Source organism: Mesoplodon mirus, assembly GCF_964341445.2.
Source record: "Mesoplodon mirus genome assembly, chromosome: 1".
Lineage (NCBI taxonomy): Eukaryota > Metazoa > Chordata > Mammalia > Artiodactyla > Ziphiidae > Mesoplodon > Mesoplodon mirus.
Genome location: NC_138976.1, coordinates 89,717,956 through 89,737,080, shown reverse-complemented (window position 1 = coordinate 89,737,080; position 19,125 = coordinate 89,717,956). Strand labels below are relative to the sequence as shown.

Here is a 19,125-nt window from a genome sequence, read left to right as displayed (position 1 = left end):
TATATTTTATATATCTAAATGAATACTTATAGCAAACAAAGGAGGCAGATATTTTAATAGAGATATAATCATTTTGAGGCAAATGGCTAATTAAGTTTTTATCATATATAAAACTTACATTCTGTGTACCCCTCACTTGCCTTTCAGGACAGTGTGTTGAGCCATATTTGACTAAATGGTGGATACTGACATGTTGGTTTATTAATAAACCAAAACACAACCTAAAATATGATTGTTAAGTTGCTATCTTGGTTTAATTATTCTACAATAGTCATTTACATGTACAGAGATACTATGTGTTTTCTGAACAGGACATTTGTGACTGGGGAAATTAGACAAAAATATTTATTAAAAGGATGCCCATATTATGGTACAGACTCATAGAGGAATCTAATGCGGTTGAGAAGAAAGAATGCAATAGGTTTATACTTGTTGACTGGGAAGAATTTTTAAACGCAAAGGCAATTTTGTAGTAAGTGTATTTCATGTAAACCTGTTTTTATTCCAATATTAATAGTAAAAATAATACTTATAAAACTATGAAGGAAAATCCTTATAATAACTCCTTCTTATAAAACTATGAAGGAAACTGTAACCAAATTGTTTTCACAAGAGAAGTAAGATAATGTGTTACTATCTCTTTCTAAATACATTTCCATATATTTTTATTGTGGAATTTATTTTATAATGAGAAAAACAAAGTAAATGTTTTGTTTCCCAGCTTAGTGTATATAGAAATAATTCTGGGCTACCATTGGAAATCTGACCAGCAAAAAGTGATCTGTAAGGTAAAATGAAGCAATTTCTCTCTTTTTTTAATTGAAGTGTAGTTGATTTACAGCACTGTTCCAATCTCTGCTGTGCAGCAAAGTGACTCCATCATACGCATGTAGACATTCTTTAAAATGAAACAATTTCTATTTCTGTTTATAGAAAAAAAGAATATGATAGACATCCTTGAATGTCTGGCTTGGCAGGCAACTTAGGGACAGGGAATCTGATTCCTCGTTTTGGTGATGGGGAAAACAAAAGATTAGCAAGAGAGTTTCTTGAGCTCAGGCAGTCGGTGCATGATGAGATGGCCATGGACCCGAGGTCCCAAGTTTCCCCAGAGGCCCCACCCACCACTGTCTCCATGAGAATATTCTTTCCAGTTTAAAGGTAAATAATACCCAAGATTTGAAATATGTCTGCCATTGCATCTGAAAGCTAAGTAATACTTTATCTCATTAACTTAAGAATCCTAAAACACCTGTGTCTTCACTGCCTGTATTTTATTACTGTGCTGTATGATTCTCGTTTGGAGTGTGGGAAATGAATTAATCATGACTCTTCCTTGCAGCCCTGTGAGGCGGTGAGCCCTTATTATGGTACCTTCATTTTCCAGGTGAAGGAACACGGCACCAAGAGGATAAGTGATGTGCCCCAGGTCACACGTTGGGTCAGTGGCAAAGTTGGTAACAGTCAAGCCTAGGTTGGAGGGTTTTATCTCAGATTTGTTCTGTTCCTCTGCATTAAAAACAAGTTCAGCAAGATCCAGGACACTTACAGATTCTGGTATTTTGGGATTTCAAGGGTTCGATATTTTGTAGTCAAAAAAAAAAAGAAACAAAATTATAAAGTTAGAAAAGTAAATATAACAGGGATATTAATAGAATAATTAACTCTTCACCATTGAGCCTGGATTTGCATATCTGTGAAGTACAGAGTGCTTACAAATGTCAGTGTTTAAACAATCTATTTCCCTTCTATGAGAAAAATACTCTTCATCTGCTTTGTCTTTCATAAAAATGTGCACAGGTCCTATAGAAAGGTTTTAAATTTGCCTATCTCAGACTTGCATGATGTAGCAATGAATTTGTTTTTGGTAGATCATTCTATGCATAAGAATATTTCAATTATGTTTTTTGAAATCTAAATTAATCCTCTATTAATTTGATGGGAGAGAGTCAAATAAGGTGAAACACATTATTCAGACTCTCCTGAGACCCTCACACCCTTGCTGAACCCACTGGGACTCTCAATTCATCAAGTACACTTGTGAGAATTCACAAACAGTTTTTTTTTTTTTCCATTTTAGGTCTTTGGGGGGAATTTGTTTATACATGCAAGTAACTTTAGTCATATGCTTCCTTATGAAACACACACATTGTTCATTCGTGGAAAGCACTGAAGCTCCTGCCTCCCACGACAAGGGCAGAAATTTGGTGATCAGAGAGGGCACCAGTCAGCATCTTAGTTGCCTCCAGGAGTAAATATGGGTTTCTGTCAAGTGACAACTCACCCAGGAAAGCAGCAAGAGCACTTTCAGGATAACGTGGCTGGGGGAGTTATCTGGGCTTTGGGTTAGAGTGGGCCTTACAAAAGCAGTATTATGAGTTGCTTCCTAGGTTGAGTGCGGGTAGAGAGGGCAGTCTTCAGATACACAGGCCCAGGTGACCTCCAGAACGTGATGACTTATAATGGAGACCAGCTGCATTTGCAGTTAGAGGAACCCCTGCCCCCAACCCAGTAATGCTGGTGTAGAGAGATGAGCAGAGCTAATTGCACCCTTCCTCCCACGAAGTATACGTTCTTCCTTCCAGACTAAGTCTGCAGAAACCTCCATGAGTACCAGCTGAATCCAAAGACAGTTCTATACAGAGGACATGGAATGGGCTCTGTCATTCCAGGGGTGGACAGCAAGGGGCTAGTTTGGTGTGTCCTGGGGGAGGGCTGGTGACACCTCGAGGAAGGCTAAAAGAGGAGATAGTGCAGGAGAAGCTGGGAAAGAATCTGGGGAGACGGGGAAAGTCAGACATAAGAAGCACATTCTAGGATTGTGTGGGGTTGGAGAATGAGGCATCCCCTCCATAGATCTTTTGTCAAGGGCTATTATGGAGAAGGGCTCTAGGCAGAGAAACTAGCATGAAACATACTAGTTGAGGTGTGACAGTGGCATGTTGTAACTAGAAAGATGGTGGAAAGTGTGGGCTAATGACTCTAGAAAGGGGAATTGAGACAGATGGTGAAACTTGTTTGATTTTTCCTTCCTGAAAAGTTGATTGTAATAAGCGTTAGCTAGAAACATTTAGAGTGACTCATTTGCCTTTTGGCCAGTATTACTTATGACCTTATTACTAAAAATATCTGATCAAATCATAACTAGAGAGGTGGACACAGTTTTCTTTTGGTGAGCATCACTTAGCTAGAATAATATCCTTTGCATAGCATTGTCTGTAAATCTTTTTGTGCTAGTTATCTACATTCACTGGAGAGCAGTAGTTTAGAGATGATCCATTTTACAGGTGATAAAATGGAGAGCCAGAGGGGCTGGGGCATTTCCAATGCTACAGAGAAAATCAGTGGTGAAGCTATGACAGGAATCAAGACTCCTCAGACCCAGGCTGATATCATTTTCCATTGAACTGTACTATCTAGTACTACTTTAGCTAGAATACTTTCCCTGGCAAATATTTCTCTCCTTCCCCACTCCCTTTACAAACCTGGAAAGGAAGTATAGGTCGGTTGAGGGACAGGGTCACCTGGAACTAACATGAAAAGACAGGATAATTTCTTTGCCTGCATCATTCTCAGTAGGATGTATTTCCTCTCTCTCTTTTCCACTCACTCCCACCTCCTCCACACGTTCCAGCCCCACAGGCCAACCCTCTCCATTTTATAGGGCTGTATTGAGGCCAGCTTAATAGTGTATCTTGCAAAATATCTATATTAGATTTATTTTATCCTTCAGAGGAGAAATAATCACAGAAAACAAGAGTATTTCTTTCATTTAGGTCATAACTTGTCACATCTAGCCCAAGAAGCACTAGCTGAAATTATTTGTTACATCTCATCTGGGTGCTGCAAAGAAGTTAGATATTGTTTTGAAACATCATCGAGTTAGATCTCTTCTTGGTGGAGAGTTTTCATTAATTTATGCAATTGTCAAGCTGCTTCATGTTTGAGTATACACTCTGTAGAGTGAATTCTTTTCTGGGCATCACGAGAGTGCAGAATTTAGAAACAATGTAGCAACAGAGATGATTTGCCCTTCTATTTATTTTCTCTCTTTTGGGAGAATTTGTTATTTTAAAAAGGAAGACTGCAGTGCAATCTGTTTCATTCTGCTCTGATGGTAACCTTCCCTTGTACAACATATCAATTTTGAATGATACGGATTCCTTCTCCCCATAAACACATAAACCTATCAAGCTCTGAGATGGCTGACAAAGCTTTAACTTTACTGAATGTGATGCTATAATTAAGGAAATGTGGACTGTGGAGGTAATCATTAGTTCTTCTGTACGAACATCTAGCCCAGGATTTTGCCGCCTACTATGTTTCCTTGTTAATGACAATGTTGGGAGGCTTCCATGTAATTGAAATTGCCCCCTTTGAAGAATTGATGTGTGAAGTGATCATGTAATCTCATAATGAGCTAGCAATGGAGAGATGAAGAGAATTTATATACTGGCACAAAGTGGAAATAACTAGTCGTACAGTAAATTTCTGTAAGTTTGTGCGGTAGAATTAAAGTAGGTATTACCCACTGCTGCATAAATTTTAAAAAATGCTTCTAGGCTATTTTAGGTAGATCATAAATGAATTCCAATCATATTCCATGGATTCAGCCATTCGGGGTGGAGGACCATATATGTCTTATGTGGGGTTGGGTTGTGGAGTGTATTGCTCAACTATTTCTGTGACAGTGTTGCATTCCAAGCGTCCCACCAAACTTGCTCAGGGGTCTGTGGGTCTGATGCACTTTGGCGAGGCTGGACTCTGGGTTCCAGGCTATGGGCTGTAGTTTGGGTTGCGTTTGGGTTTGCTCCACGAGTTTCTCATCTGCTTGGACCAGTAGCCATCCAGGGTCTGCTCTTCATATAGCAAATGGCAGGACTGCAAGAGAGCAAATTGAAACCCGTGACCCGGCTGGAGTTCTCAGCCCTGAAATCTCACACTGTCTCTTACACCTATGGTTCATTGGCAAGTTGCAGGGCCAAGCTCAACATGAACACAGAGGGCAGGGTTCTAGGTCACGTGGCAAAGGCATGGATGCACAGAATTATAATATATATAATAATTGCAAATAGTGATTGAAGCCACAGCAAGGCCAATAATCTCCATTCCTACAAATTCCCCAGCTGGTTCTTATGCCCCCCATCCTTGAGAACTATTGGATATATTTTGTTTATTTTTGTAGTCTCCTTACTCACAGTTTCTCTAATCAGCAATAAATGTCAAACGTTAATACTGAATTCACTCCGTATGAGGATCACAAAGTGTGCTGTGAGGGGAGTATTTGCTCCCTGAAGGGTCTTGTTTGTTTCTTGGGGATTTGTTTAAGGATACATATAACTAGGGCCAAAGAAATGTTTAAATTTTGTCTCATTTAATCGCTAAGTACCTTTTAGAAAATGTGGAGAACTCTGTCGTAGAAGAGTCCATGTCATCAGTAAACCCCCTCTGTCTTGGGGAGGAAAGAGAGCTGCCACCTCCTCCACCAGCATCCTATACCCCCTTCTCCTCCTGGATGTCTGGCCAGTCCGCGCATGGGAAGAAAGGCTACACCCGCTTAGCCCAGGTTATGTCCGAACTGCTCTCAACCTTAGATTTGTATGGGTATAGAGTTGTGTTCAGTTCTCCAGGGAAGAATTTAAGTATAGGATGCATTTACTATCAAATTCACACATGAGAATGTATAGTGCCTTTGCCTGAAAGGGCACTTAGAAGTTCATATTCTTTTTTTTAAATTTATATTTTAATTTTTTTTGGCTGCATTGGGTCTTCGTTGCTGCGCATGGGCTTTCTGTAGTTGCGGCGAGTGGGGGCTACTCTTCGTTGTGGTGCATGGGCTTCTCATTGCAGTGGCTTCTCTTGTTGCGGAGCATGGGCTCTAGGGCGTACAGGCTTCAGTAGTTGTGGTACGCAGGCTCAGTAGTTGTGGCTCGCAGGCTCTATAGTACAAGCTCAATAGTTGTGACACACGGGCTTAGTTGCTCCGTGGCCTGTGGGATCTTCCTGGACCAGGGCTCGAGCCTATGTACCCTGCATTGGCAGGTGGATTCTTAAACACTGTGCCACCAGGGAAGTCCCAGAAGTTCATCTTCTTTAGCAATTTATTTTCATATATGGAAAGGAAAAGAAAAATGGTTAAAAAAAACCTCTAGGTCCTTACTGCATAGTTAATTCATGAAACCCTGCTGCGCCTTACTGTACTCCTTGCTCCACAGTATTCCAGTCATTTTATTTTCACATTGTCTGAAGACAAGTGTATTTATGGAGCAGACTACTTGAAATAGGAACTGTCCACTAAACCTTGAAAACGTAGTCGCTGAGTCTATAGCTGACTTACCATTCTGGTGCTCTCTCTCAACAATGAAGCTCTTAGAAGAGACCTTTCATCCACTTTATAAGTATCAGGCCCAATACGACATATAAGCATTTCACAAAATAGTTTAAATTTTGGAATAATTTTGATTCAAATACTTGGACGCAGAGATGGAGAAATGAAGGAGGCAAGAAGGTACTATTCCTCTGTTCAGCCCCTTGCACTAGGTTTGTGTCCCAAGGAAAGAGGAGCATCTCTGTGTTTCTACATGGAGCACGGCCCTAAGGAGAGTGAAAAGTGCACAGGGCTGTCCTGCCATCTTCAGGGTGTGAACCACTCTTCCAGGTTTCCTGGCAGACTAGGGAATATGGCTCTTTCGTGGAGGGCACACAGCAGTGTCAGTGTGACAGAGCCATCCTCGGATACCTTAGCTGACACCTGACATTCCAGTGGCTGCCAAAGTGGAAGAACAAATGGAACATGTTTTTGAAACCCATGCAGACATCTCTGAGGATGCTCAGTGTGTGTGTACTTAGGGACCAAAATGCTACAACAAGACAGAACTATAAACCAGGAAATTTTTGCTTGATACCATTTCTCGAACTCTATTTACGCCCACAAATAGGTGAAACCCAAGGCAATTCAGGTCACACTGACAGATGCATTTGGCCAAGTTGGTACGTTGAATACCAACTGTTGAGTTTCTTGACCTCATCTGAACAGTTCTCTGATGTGTATGGTCAAAGGAAGGTCACGGATCTCAGGAAAGCATCTCCCTACCACACCTGCTCTGTCTCTGTGTTCTTTGTTCCTGTAAGTCCCCAGTTTATTGCCATCTCCTGCCCCCGCTCTCCTTGCTGGCACAGGCTTTTTTGGATATGATGTGTCTCTTTCCTGGCTCATTCTTTGGCATTTCACTGAAACACCTGCTATCCGACCTCAGGAATAGGGAGAGTTATTTTTTGCCTGGTCAGGAATGAGCATTTGGTGGGAGTCATTTCTTTAGTGTGCAGTGCTCTGAACCCAGTGCTTTGGGTGTGGAGGTCCGAGGCATTTCCTTGGGGAATCTGGTCGGCTTCCTGGTATAGAAGACTTAAGTTAGCCACAATCCTTAAAGCAGTCCTATGAGAACATATAAAATACACTTCTATGTTAGAAATGTCCTAGCATTTTCGGAATTAGGTACTTTTGAGTGTTTTTATTCCATAGACATCATGGATGCCATATCTCAATTGCATTTCAATTACTGACTTATACTTCCGCAGTATAAATTTTGTAACTTCTTGACCACAAACTAGGCTGAGCACTGAGCTTGCTTCCTTTCTTTCCCTCCCTCCCTCCCTCCCTCCCCCTTTCCCCTTCCTTCTTCACTCCCTCCCTCCTCTCCTTCCTCCTTCCTTCCTTCCTCCCTCCTTCCCTCCATCTCCCTCCTTCTCCTTCCTTCTCTCTCTCTCTCTCTCTCTCTCTCTCTCTCTCTCTCTCTCTCTCTCTTTCCCTCTCTGGCTTGGGTGATTGATGATGCCATTCAGAAACAGAGAAGATGATCTATTCAGTTTCTAATATGTCAAATTTGAATTATCTAAACAGGTAGAGATATCCTCTACCCAGTTATGTCATACATAGTAGAAACTTTATAAACACCTGTGATTAAATATATTTGGGGTCCAGTTCTGGAGCTCAGCAGAGAGGGCAGCCTGAAGATGTAAGTAGGGGTCTTCAACATACAGGGTGGACGACATGGGCGTCTTGGGTTTAGAAGATGTCCCTTGGGGAATCTGCACAATGGGAGAGTGAAGGACAAAGCTCTGGGGAAACAGACCAGGGGCCGGCAGAGGACCTGAGAAAGAGCAGTTAGAGAAAAGTGAAGCTAACCAGGAAAGAGAGAGGTAATGGAAACTGAGGGAAGAGAAGATGCAAGAGAGGCTGTGTGACAAAGAAGAAAAGGCCTGCAGTGCCCTGAATCCTGCAGCCCCCAGCCCTGGCACCTGGGGGCAGGGAGCAATCACTATATAGTCACAAAGTTTGTTGCTTTTTATAGAGAGGAAGGACTCATTCAGAACCAGAATGAGCAACATTGCCCCCTTTAAACATTATTTTTTATTAATAAACCTCCACAGAATTAACAGTATTTTATTTTTTAAAAAATTTGTCTCTTCTTTTTTTTTTAACCATTATTCATCATCTCTTTGATTATTTGCTCAAACCCAGTGCACGTGTATAGGGGTATCAGAATTGAGAACTGAGGGAAACCACTTTATTAACGAGAGAAGAGTGCTTATTCATATAGTTCCTTTAGTCCTCAGTCTTATAATGTCTACTCATTTTCAGATAAATTTCCCCCCTTTCCTTTAATGAAGTTATGTCATAGATCTGTAACACAGATTCTTTGTTTAAATTTAAAAACATTTAAAAATAAATGTGTACCCCCTTCACTCATTTCTCCTACCACCCCACCCCCTGCCTCTGGCAATCACTAATCTGTTTCCTGTATCTGAGCTTGTTTTGTGTTTTGTTTGTTTGTTTTAGGGTCCACATATAAGAGAGGTCAAATGGTATTTGTCGTTCTCTGTCTGACTTATTTCACTTAGCATCATGCTGTCCACCCATGTTGTTGCAAATGGCAAGATTTCTTTTTTTTTTTTTTTTTTTTTTTGCGGTACGAGGGCCTCTCACTGTTGTGGCCTCTCCCGTTGCAGACCACAGGCTCCGGATGCGCAGGCCCAGCAGCCGTGGCTCACGGGCCCAGCCGCTCTGCGGCATGTGGGATCTTCCCGGACCGGGGAACGAACCCGTGTCCCCTGCATCGGCAGGCGGACTCTCAACCACTGCGCCACCAGGGAAGCCCAAGATTTCATTCTTTTTATGGCTGAGTAATATTCCATCGTGTGTGTATGTGTGTGTATGTATATATAATGTATATAAAATTCTTCATTCATTCATCCATTGATAGACACTTCTGTTGTTTCCATATCTTGGCTATTGTAAAATAATGCTGTAGTGAATATGGGGGTGCATATATATTTTTGAGTTAGTGTTTTTGTTTTCTTTGGATAAATACCCAGAAGTAGAATTACTGGGTCATATGGTAGTTATAGTTTTAATTTTTTGCAGAACCTCCATAATGTTTTCCACAGTGGCTGCACCAGTTTATATTCTTACCAACAGTGCACAAGGGTTCCCTTTTCTCCACATCCTCACCAATACTTGTTATTTCTTGTCTTGTTGATAATAGCCATCCTAACAGGTGTGAAGTGATATCACATTGTGGTTTTGATTTGCATTTCCCTGATGACTAATGATGTTGACCTCCTTTTAGATTACTGATTCAGTCTTCTTACTAGTAATTGGTCTGTTCCTATTTTCTACTTAATCATGATTCTCTCTTCATAGTTGTATATTTCTGGGAATTTTTATTTCTTCTAGGTTGTCCAATTTCTTGGTGTATAATTTTTCATAGTAGTCTCTTATGATCCTTTGTATTTATGTTGTACCATTTGTGATATTTCCTCTTTTACTTCTGTTTTATTTATTTGAGTCCTCCCTTTTTTTCTTGGTAACTCTAGCTAAAGACTTGTCAATTTTGTTTATCTTTTCAAAGAACCAGCTCTAAGTTTCACTGAACTTCTGTATTGTCTTTTTGGTCTCTGTTTCTGCTGTAATCTTTGTTATTTCCTTACTTCTACTAACTTTGAGCTTCATTTGTTCTTCTTTTTCTACTTCCTTGAAGTGTAAAGTTTGGTTGTTTGAGACTTCTTGTTTCTTGAGGTAGGTATTTATTGCTATGAACTTCTCTCTTAGAACTGCTTTTGCTGCATCCCCCAAATTTTGGTATATTTCCATTTTTGTTTGTCTCAAGGTATTTTTTAATTTCTCTCTTGATTTCTTCTTTGACCCATTGGTTGTTTTGTTCTTTTTTTTCTATGTTCACTCTTGTTTTAATTATATACAGCAGAGACCCTGACATTCAGAGTACCAAAAAAATCCCGTAACTACTGTTCCTACCAAATAGATATTTAACATATGATGCTTATTGAGAACATACGGTGTACATGGGGCTCTGCTAAGTATGGGAGGGGGTGGTTACAAAGAAGTATAAGGCTTGCTCTCTGCCCTCAAAGAACTTACAACAAAAGGCTGATGAACTAAGGGACATGTGGGCAGGCAATATACAAGATGTGATACATGTACAGGAAGGTGAGACCGCTGTGATGTGATGCAGTTTGAAATCCAGACTTTGCTGCTTATTAGCTGTGTCAGCTTGAAAAGTTACTGAACCCCTCTGAGCTTCACTTTCCTCATTTGTAAAACGGACTACGAAGCCTACCTCGAAAGCTTATCATGATGTAATGAGCTAAGGCACATGGAAATCTTAAGGTGTCGTTATATGGTTTCTCTGTGCTAGATACTCAAGAACGGCTCCTGGATCTGTGGGATTTGGGTTTGGCTTTGAAGAATGGATAGGACTGAGAAAGCAGAGAGTTAGGGAAGGAAGCCATTCACCCAGAGCTCTCCATAGGCAACAGCGTGACCTAAGTAGTGTTTGTCTTCCTGCTCTAGTATTTCATTACCACATCCTTACCCGAAAACCCCCTTTTCAGGATCCTGTTTTGCAGAGACACGTTGCTGCCACGATCTGAAACTTTACTATGCGCCCCCCCCAGAGTCAGTCCCTCTGTGCCTTCCAAGGAAGCTGCTGTCTAATCCAATAAGCCAGACAAAGTGGCAGTATGTCTCAATTTACTGATCTGTAAAGTGGGGGTAACATTACCTCCCTTTCCTTCCTTAAGGTTTACTGTGAGAAGCAAATGATATCATTGATGTGGAAGCACTTTGTAATTGTGAGGTTCTAACTACATAGGATGTTATTAGGATTACAAACTCGGCTGCTGATTGAATTCAATTAAATGCTAAGTGGAAAGATAGGCCTGACACAATATCTGGTCTGTAGGCTCTTTCTTGAGAAATGTCAAAAGGTATATATTATTAAATCGAAAGAGTGAAAAGAGATCATCTTTAAGGTCTGTTGTTCTCTCTTAGGGGAAAGTTTTTAACGTTTAAAAATCTAGAATCCATGACGTGTGCTTTGTAATCAAACCCCCAAAATGACCGTTGAGAAATGGGGTTCAGTCAGGCCAAGCAGGAGGGAGGAGAAGCACCTTGCCTGCTGCGGGTGTTGGGGAAGAGACCTGTGGACTGATGGAGTCTGGTAGCACTTGCCCGACATCTCAGCTGGTGGCCTCCTCTCTCACTAGCACTAGGCTAGTTTTCACAACTCTAAAAATAGCCGATTTTTACAAGCGTTTCCCAGTAGGTGGATTTTTTAGTTGTCCTTCTCTTTTCTGTCTGTAATGCTGTCTCCTTTGGGCAGTTTCCCCAGCACCTCCACTGGGTTCTATGACTGGATGGACATTGAGACTTTTATTCCTGTGGGTGTTGGGTTTCATTTTTATTCCTAAACCTTTATGGTCTTCTGGTCCCTTGCAGGCTGAAGCATAAGGAGGGGCTGATTTTCCTAAAGCAGAGACCAGTGGAGGCTCTTTGGGCTGAGCAGGAGCTGGAGCTGAAGCGGGAGGCGGAGCCGGAGCCCCGACCCATTGGTGTTTTAGTAGCATGTTGCTTAATCGCCACACAGTTTTGAATTTTCCAGCTTTCTTCATGTAATTAATTTTGGTTTCATACCATTGTACCTGGAAAAAAGGTACTTGATATGATTCCAGTCCTCTTAATTTTATTAAGACTTGTTTTTTGGGGGCTTTCCTGGTGGCACAGTGGTTGAGAATCTGCCTGCCAATGCAGGGGACACGGGTTCGAGCCCTGGTCTGGGAAGATCCCACATGCCACGGAGCAACTAGGCCCGTGAGCCACAACTACTGAGCCTGCGTGTCTGGAGCCTGTGCTCTGCAACAAGAAGGGCCGCGACAGTGAGAGGCCTGTGCACCGCGGTGAAGAGTGGGCCCTGCTCGCTGCAACTAGAGAAAGCTCTCGCACAGAAACGAAGACCCAACACAGCCAAAAATAAATAAATAAAATAAAATAAAATAAATAAATTAAAAAAGACTTGTTTTTTGGCCTAACATATTATCTATCCTGGAAAATGTTTCATGTGTACTTGAGAAGAGTGTGTATTGTGTTGCTTTTGTATGGAATTTTCTATATATACCTGTTAAGTTCATTTGGTCTAATGTGTCATTTAAGGCTGATGTTCCCTTATCGATTTTCTGTGTGAATGATCTATCCATTGATGTAAGTGGGGTTTTAAAATTCCCTACTATGGTATTGCTGTCTGTTTCTCTCTTTAGGTCTGTTAATGTTTGCTTTATATATTTAAGTGCTTCTGTGTTGGGTGCATATATATTTACATATGTAATATCCTCTTGTTGGAGTGACTCCTTTATCGTTATAAAACTCCCCTCCACTCCGTCTTATGACACACCTGGCTCTCCTTTGTGGAAGCCAGAGAGCCCCCAGGAAAGCAGACCAGATGATACCTCAAGCTGGTCTCAAAGAAGTAGAAGTTTGATCGGGGTTTTTCATTGTCCCAGGATCCTCCCTTATAATCCTGTCCCAGGTCCAGTTCTCTCCCAGGACATTGACTACCCACATTCCAGATGGGGATAAAGAGGAAATTGTCAGGAAGGATGGTTCTTATCAGCTGGCCACTGTCACTTTCACCCCTTATTTGGAGATGCTTATCCTGTTGTTCTTCTCCTATTACCTCCATTTCATTAAGGCTTTTTTTTTCCCCCTGAGGTTTTACCTTGTTCTTTCATTTGGAACATACACCTCTGTTTCTTCATTTTCTTGACACTCTGTTTTGGTTTCTGTACAGTAGATGAAACAATCGCCTCTCTCAGCCTTGAAGGAGTGGCCTTGTGTAGGAGATGAAGCTTGTTGTTCAACCCTGCCCCAATGCTTTTTTGTCTCTCAAACCTTTGTGCTTATGCAAGCAGCCCATTATATTTTTAATAACTCCCAGTAATTGAGAATGTGCCAAGACCTGTCAGCATCCCTAATGGGAGGATCTCAGCCCCTAGATTCAGGCTGTTTAGAAGCCAGACCCTCAGGCAGTGGCTTTTTAAAGTATGAAAACGTACACAGATACATTTTTTGTAGGACCATAAGTGTAAGCTCTGCTGGCCAGGTGACCTGGCAGTCACAAAAATCAGGGCTCCAAACAAGTATATAAGCTCTTTCTGGGAGATACTGGTGAACTGGAACGAGGCAGAGGGAGAGTGCCAAGATGGCATCCACAGCCTGCATTCCTCATTCCGTAATTACGGAGAGCAGCTCCATAATCCACTACATGTGTGCTGAACCTGAAGCCTGCCCCTCAGGCTGGAGCTCCAGGATAAGCCAAGCAGCCTCCTTCACAGATGACTGGGGTATGTGCATCAGTCCGCCTCCGGCTCAGTCCCTGGGCTGGCAGCCTGCCAAGAACCATCTCTGATTTGCTACAATCCCGTAGGATCCACAAATGCAAGTCCCCCTGTCCACCAGAGCCAGGCAATCAAGGGGCATCCCCTAGGCAGCAACTGCAAAAACTGGGGCGCCAGATACAAAAACCAAGGCAGTAGCCAAGTGTAAAGCTTCCTTCCAGGAGACACCGGCTCTCTGGAGGGCAGCAGAGGGAGAGCATGAAGACAGTGCCTGCCCTCCAAGGCCTCTGAAAAGGATTACAGTCAACCCCTAGATGTGTGTTTAATTAGAAGCTTGCCCCTCAGGCCACAGCCATGATGATAAGCTAATAGGTCTTCTTCACAGAAAGATAGGCTTCTGGGTCTGTTTCCTCTTGCTGTGCCCCGGGGGTGGTAGTTGCTTAAGAATTCTTTCTCCTTTGGTTGTGTGAGACCCACAAGTGTAAGCGCCACTGCCTGCCAGAGCCAGGTGATGGAGATGTGTACTCTGGCATCAGCTGCAAAAATTGGGGTATGAGCTCCTTTCTGGGTGACACTGATTTTTACAGTCCCAGGGGACCAGGAATGCAAGCTCCACTTGCCTCCAGAGCCAGGTGGTCAAGAGGTATCCCCCGCCCCAGGTGGCAGCCACAGAGATCTGGGCACCAGGCACATGGAAAGAGCTCCTTCTGGGAGAAGATACTGGTGCTCTGGAGCACAGCAAAGGGAGAGTGCGAAGATGGCCCCACCAGTCTCCATCCCTGGAGACTTCCAGCAGGCTTCTAGAGGTGTGTGTTAAATTAGATGCCTGCCCCTCAGGTCAACACTAATATAATCAGGTCAACACTAATATAAGCAGGTGAGCCTCCTTCACGTTAAATCAGGGCTTGATTGGCTGCCTCTGAGCTGGGCCCGGGGGCGGGTACATCTGAGCACGGGGCCGCTTTAAGAGCTGGCTCTCAGATAGCTACAGCTCTGCGTCTGAAGATGTGAGCCCTGTTGGTTTTCAAAGTTAGGGCTTTTGGGGGCTCGTCTCTCAGGTGCAGGTCCTAAAAGGTAAGGTGTCCAATGTGGGGTTCAAACTCTTTCCTTCTTGGGGAGAAGCTCCGGGTTTTGAGTTTTCTCCTGGTTGTGGCTCACTGGGGTGAGCTGGGGGTGGCGTTTATATCGAGATTGTATGCCCGTTTCCATGTGGTTTCCTTCTTGTTTGCCAGATGTGTAGTGGTCATTCAGCCGGACTTGGACTTTAGGTTTTCTTTCTTTCTTTCTTTCTTTCTTTTTTTTGCGGTACACGGGCCTCTCACTGCTGTGGCCTCTCCCGTTGCGGAGCACAGGCTCCGGACGCGCAGGCTCAGCGGCCATGGCTCACGGGCCCAGCCGCTCCGCGGCATGTGGGATCCTCCCCGGCCGGGGCACAAACCCACGTCCTCTGCATCGGCAGGCGAACTCCCAACCACTGCGCCACCAGGGAAGCCCATGAAAGGAACTTTTTAAGTAGTATCAATGCTAAAAGAATTATCCTGGCGGCGTAAACCATTGTGAAGGTTTTCCAAAGTGCTCCTTGGGACAGTAGGGCCTCCATGATCGAGATTTGAGCTCCTGTGATCTGCTTAATACTGACAAGGTTATTCTAAGGGCTTTGCGCTCTCAAACATGAGCAGCATTTTATTACCCTAGATTTCAACGGAACTTCTGAAATGCCAAGAGTTTGCCTGCTGTTCCTAAGCTCGGAGAAATATAATCTGGTCCAGCAGGTCGGAGGACCTTACCTTTGGATGTGGCCCGCCGTGAATGTGAAATGCTAAGTCTTCATAGCCAGATCATTTGAAATGGCCTTTCAGTTCTTAACTAGTAGATGCTTTCTCTACCACTGACTACCTGGGAGTGACGTGAAGGAGAATTTGCCTAGTTTGCAGGGGGGTGCCTGGGAGAGCCATTATCACTCACAGTGTGTTAGAAATGAAAGATTGAAGAAAAGATGATTAAAGCCCCAGCAGCTGCCTTCACAAATGAACTTCAGGAGAAAAAGCAGTTTAGTGTAAACGTGGCAAGTCTTCATATTGGAGCTTGATGAAATTAAAGGCAATGCCAGGTAATATAAACCACTGTTGAATCTTTCTTTTATTAAAACTGGGTTAAAACAAGGAGTAGAAATTTGTCAGGTGCAGTAATTACTTTGGTACTTTACTGATGAAAGCTCTCTTGGGCAAAGCCCTCCTCATCTCTTTTCCATTTCCTCCTAAGTTAGACTTTCAGCTGCTAGAAGAGAATAAATATGAGCTAAGAAGAGGGTAACTTCAAAGCCTATCCATTTATGCATTAAATATTTCTAAGGGTAATACTGGTGATGTTTTCCCTCACTCTTTCAGTTGCCGTGAATTACTACCTTGAGAAAATTTCTAGATTATTTGGTCAATTATATTCTTAGGGGAACAGAGAAACATACATGTTGGTGACCATAGAAACAGGAAAAAAAAAACTCTGATGAGACAACATCTGTTGCATGTGTAAATACTATAACCCAGCTGTTGCGGCTAAAGCAGGAGATGGAAGAAGGATACTGGGGCAGTAACAGTGGGATAAAAGAAACTGATAAAGAAGAGAAAAGTCTGTGAGGTCCTTGCTTGTAGTGTGGTCTTTGAAGCAGCATAAATGTCACCTGGAAAAAAATCACCTGTTAGAAATGCAGAATCTCAGGCCTTACCCCAGAATGCTGAGTCAGAGTCTGCATTTTAATGTGATCTGCAGGTGATTCATATGAACATTCCAGTTTAAAAAACTCTTGATCTATGGGCAGCCCTATAGATGCCCATCTAAGTGCTATCAAAGCCAGGGAGACCTATACAATTCAGAGGATGTCCACAGCTTCTCAGAAGGCATTTGCAGAGGGCATGCCAGTGGAAGGAGTTACACATTCAGTGCTGGTGAAGATAGCAACAAATAGCTAGAGAAATAGAAATTCACAGGAAATCTTTAATTTTTAAAATTTTAAGTGTAGTTGACTTACAATGTTGTGTTAATTTCTGCTGTACAGCAGTGACTCAGTTATACATATCTATTCTTTTCCATTATGGTTTATCACAGGATTTTTTTAAATAAATTTTATTTTATTTAGTTATTTTTTTAATTTTTGGCTGCATTGAGTCTTCGTTGCTGTGTGCGGGCTTTCTCTAGTTGTGGTGAGCAGGGGCTACTCTTTGTTGCGGTGCATGGGCTTCTCATTGCGGTGGCTTGTTGCGGAGCACAGGCTCTAGGCACGCGGGCTCAGTAGTTCTGGCTCGCGGGCTCTAGAGCACAGGCTCAGAAGTTGTGGTGCACGGGCTTAGTTGCCCCGCGGCATGTGGGATCTTCCTGGACCAGGGCTCGAACGCATGTCCCCTGCATTGGCAGGCGGATTCTTAACCACTGTGCCACCGGGGAAGTCCCTATCACAGGATATAGAATATAGTTCCCAGTGCTATACAGTAGGACCTTGTTGTTTATCCATTCTGTATATACTAGTTTGTACCTGCTAATCCTAAACTCTCAATACTTCCCTCCCCTACCTCCACTCCCCTTTGGCAACCACAAGTCTGTTCTCTGTCTGTGAGTCTCTGTTTTGTAGATATGTTTATTTGTGTCATGGACAAGAAATTTTTATAGTTAAGGCAAGAAAGCTCTCTGCTTTAAGGACTGAAATGGTGCAGTAGTAGAAAGGAGTTAAAACTCTTTGCAGTATATTTACTTGTTATGAAAAAAGGCACCGAATGATCCAAACAAGGGCAGCATGGCTGAGTGTGAGACGTGGAGCTACTGGAAGCAGAAGGGACACTCAGCACCGGGCAGCAAGACAGGGGTGTGGTCCAGGATAAAGATCTGCTTCTAATCAATTTTTGCTCATAGCTTTTGTAGTGAGGTGGAGTTAACAATAAACCCAGACCATGGTTATCCACGTTAATTCTTAGTAATTTACTGCATATCCTTATCTATTCCCATGTGCACTTAAATTAACTCTTGAATAAACTCTACGTAATTTGTTCGTAGATAGGTTTTGTTTCTTCACAAGCGTGGGTTCATTTCCCAGCTTTTATATGCCGTGTGACTTTGACCACCTGTATCTTAGCTTCACTTGCCTGTTTCTTCAGCTTTAAAATGGGGATAACAGTAGTACTCACCTCAGAGGTTTGTTTGAGAATTAAATGAATTAGTACATATTATTTGCTTAAAAGAGCACCTGACATCTAGTTAGGGCTTAATAATTATTAGTTGTGATTATTATAAAGTCTTGAAATAAAAGTATCCATTCAGATACTTAAGGAGAGGCAGCTGAACCGGGAGGATTTAACCAGCACTGGCAATCACTCTGCTAGGACAGATCACCTCAGTTAGACATATTATTTTTAGATGCTCCAGACCTTAAATATGGATAATAACATAAAAATCAGATAGGATTTTGAGTAGTCATAACTTAAGTGTATTCTTATATACCTAAGGAATGAACTCCCTGGAAATGGAAAATCCATTACTTACCTTTGCTTCCAGAAATCTCTTTCATTTTCTTGGGTCCTTTCTATCCTTACTCATAGAAAGTATATGGAAGGCCAAGTCCATACCAGTAGTTCTTGGATAAATAGTGATAGCTGAAGTATTGTGGCTGAATTTCACTCCTTTAAAAATTGACTGAGGAATTGAACTTAATTTGTAGCTGTATTATGCATCTTGATCTATGTGACAGGAATACTAGAAAATGATGTAGTGAAATTGCAAAATGTTTAGGATCAGCTGGATCTCATTAAGAATGAGCTATTTGTGCTTAAAACCTACTTTAGTGAAAAAATGTTTTTCTCAACTACTTTGCAGTAGTTTTTCATGTGCATTTGGAAGATTTTCCTCTTCCTCTTCCTGTTCCTTCTGCTTTCTTGAGGGGCATTTCTGCAAGGAAATGTCATTATAAACACCATTTGTCATAGGTGATGGCAATAATCTCCAAAAGCAATGCATTTGAATAGCTCTCCTTGAAGAGGCAGGACAGTGATGTAAAGTAAATAAGTTTGACCCATGTTATAGACCGGATATCTGAAAACTTTTCCTTCTGGTCATGGTTCTGCTCTGACGTTGCTGTCATCTCCCTTCTCGAAGCCTCTGTGTCCCATCTATGAAATCTGAACTAAAATATAAAATCACATATTCAACCAACTTAAAATTCTAGGCCTCTATGATTAGGACCCCACACAAAGGAATTATGAAAAGCATTTCTAACCGATTAGTTAAATTTCACCTGGTTTAGGAGAATTGGGGTCAGGGACCAACACGAGACTACCCTGGGGAGACATGCAGGTCTTTTCCTGAATATACTTTACTTGGGTAAATGTAATTTCTGAGAATAATTTCTTTTCTTGATTTTTTTCCTTCAGTCTGGGGCCACGTTGGTCAGCCTTT

General features: G+C 42.2%; 1 long non-coding RNA gene across 1 annotated transcript in view; it reads left to right on the top strand.

Annotated features, from left to right (window-relative positions):
* The window catches only part of LOC309798861, a 292,612-nt gene extending 280,023 nt beyond the window's left edge, over positions 1 to 12,589 (top strand). Inside the window, exon 3 of the long non-coding RNA XR_014293248.1 lies at positions 11,798 to 12,589. This is a non-coding gene — a long non-coding RNA (uncharacterized lncRNA). The remainder of the gene's footprint in view (positions 1 to 11,797) is intronic.
* The last annotated feature ends 6,536 nt before the right edge of the window (positions 12,590 to 19,125 follow it).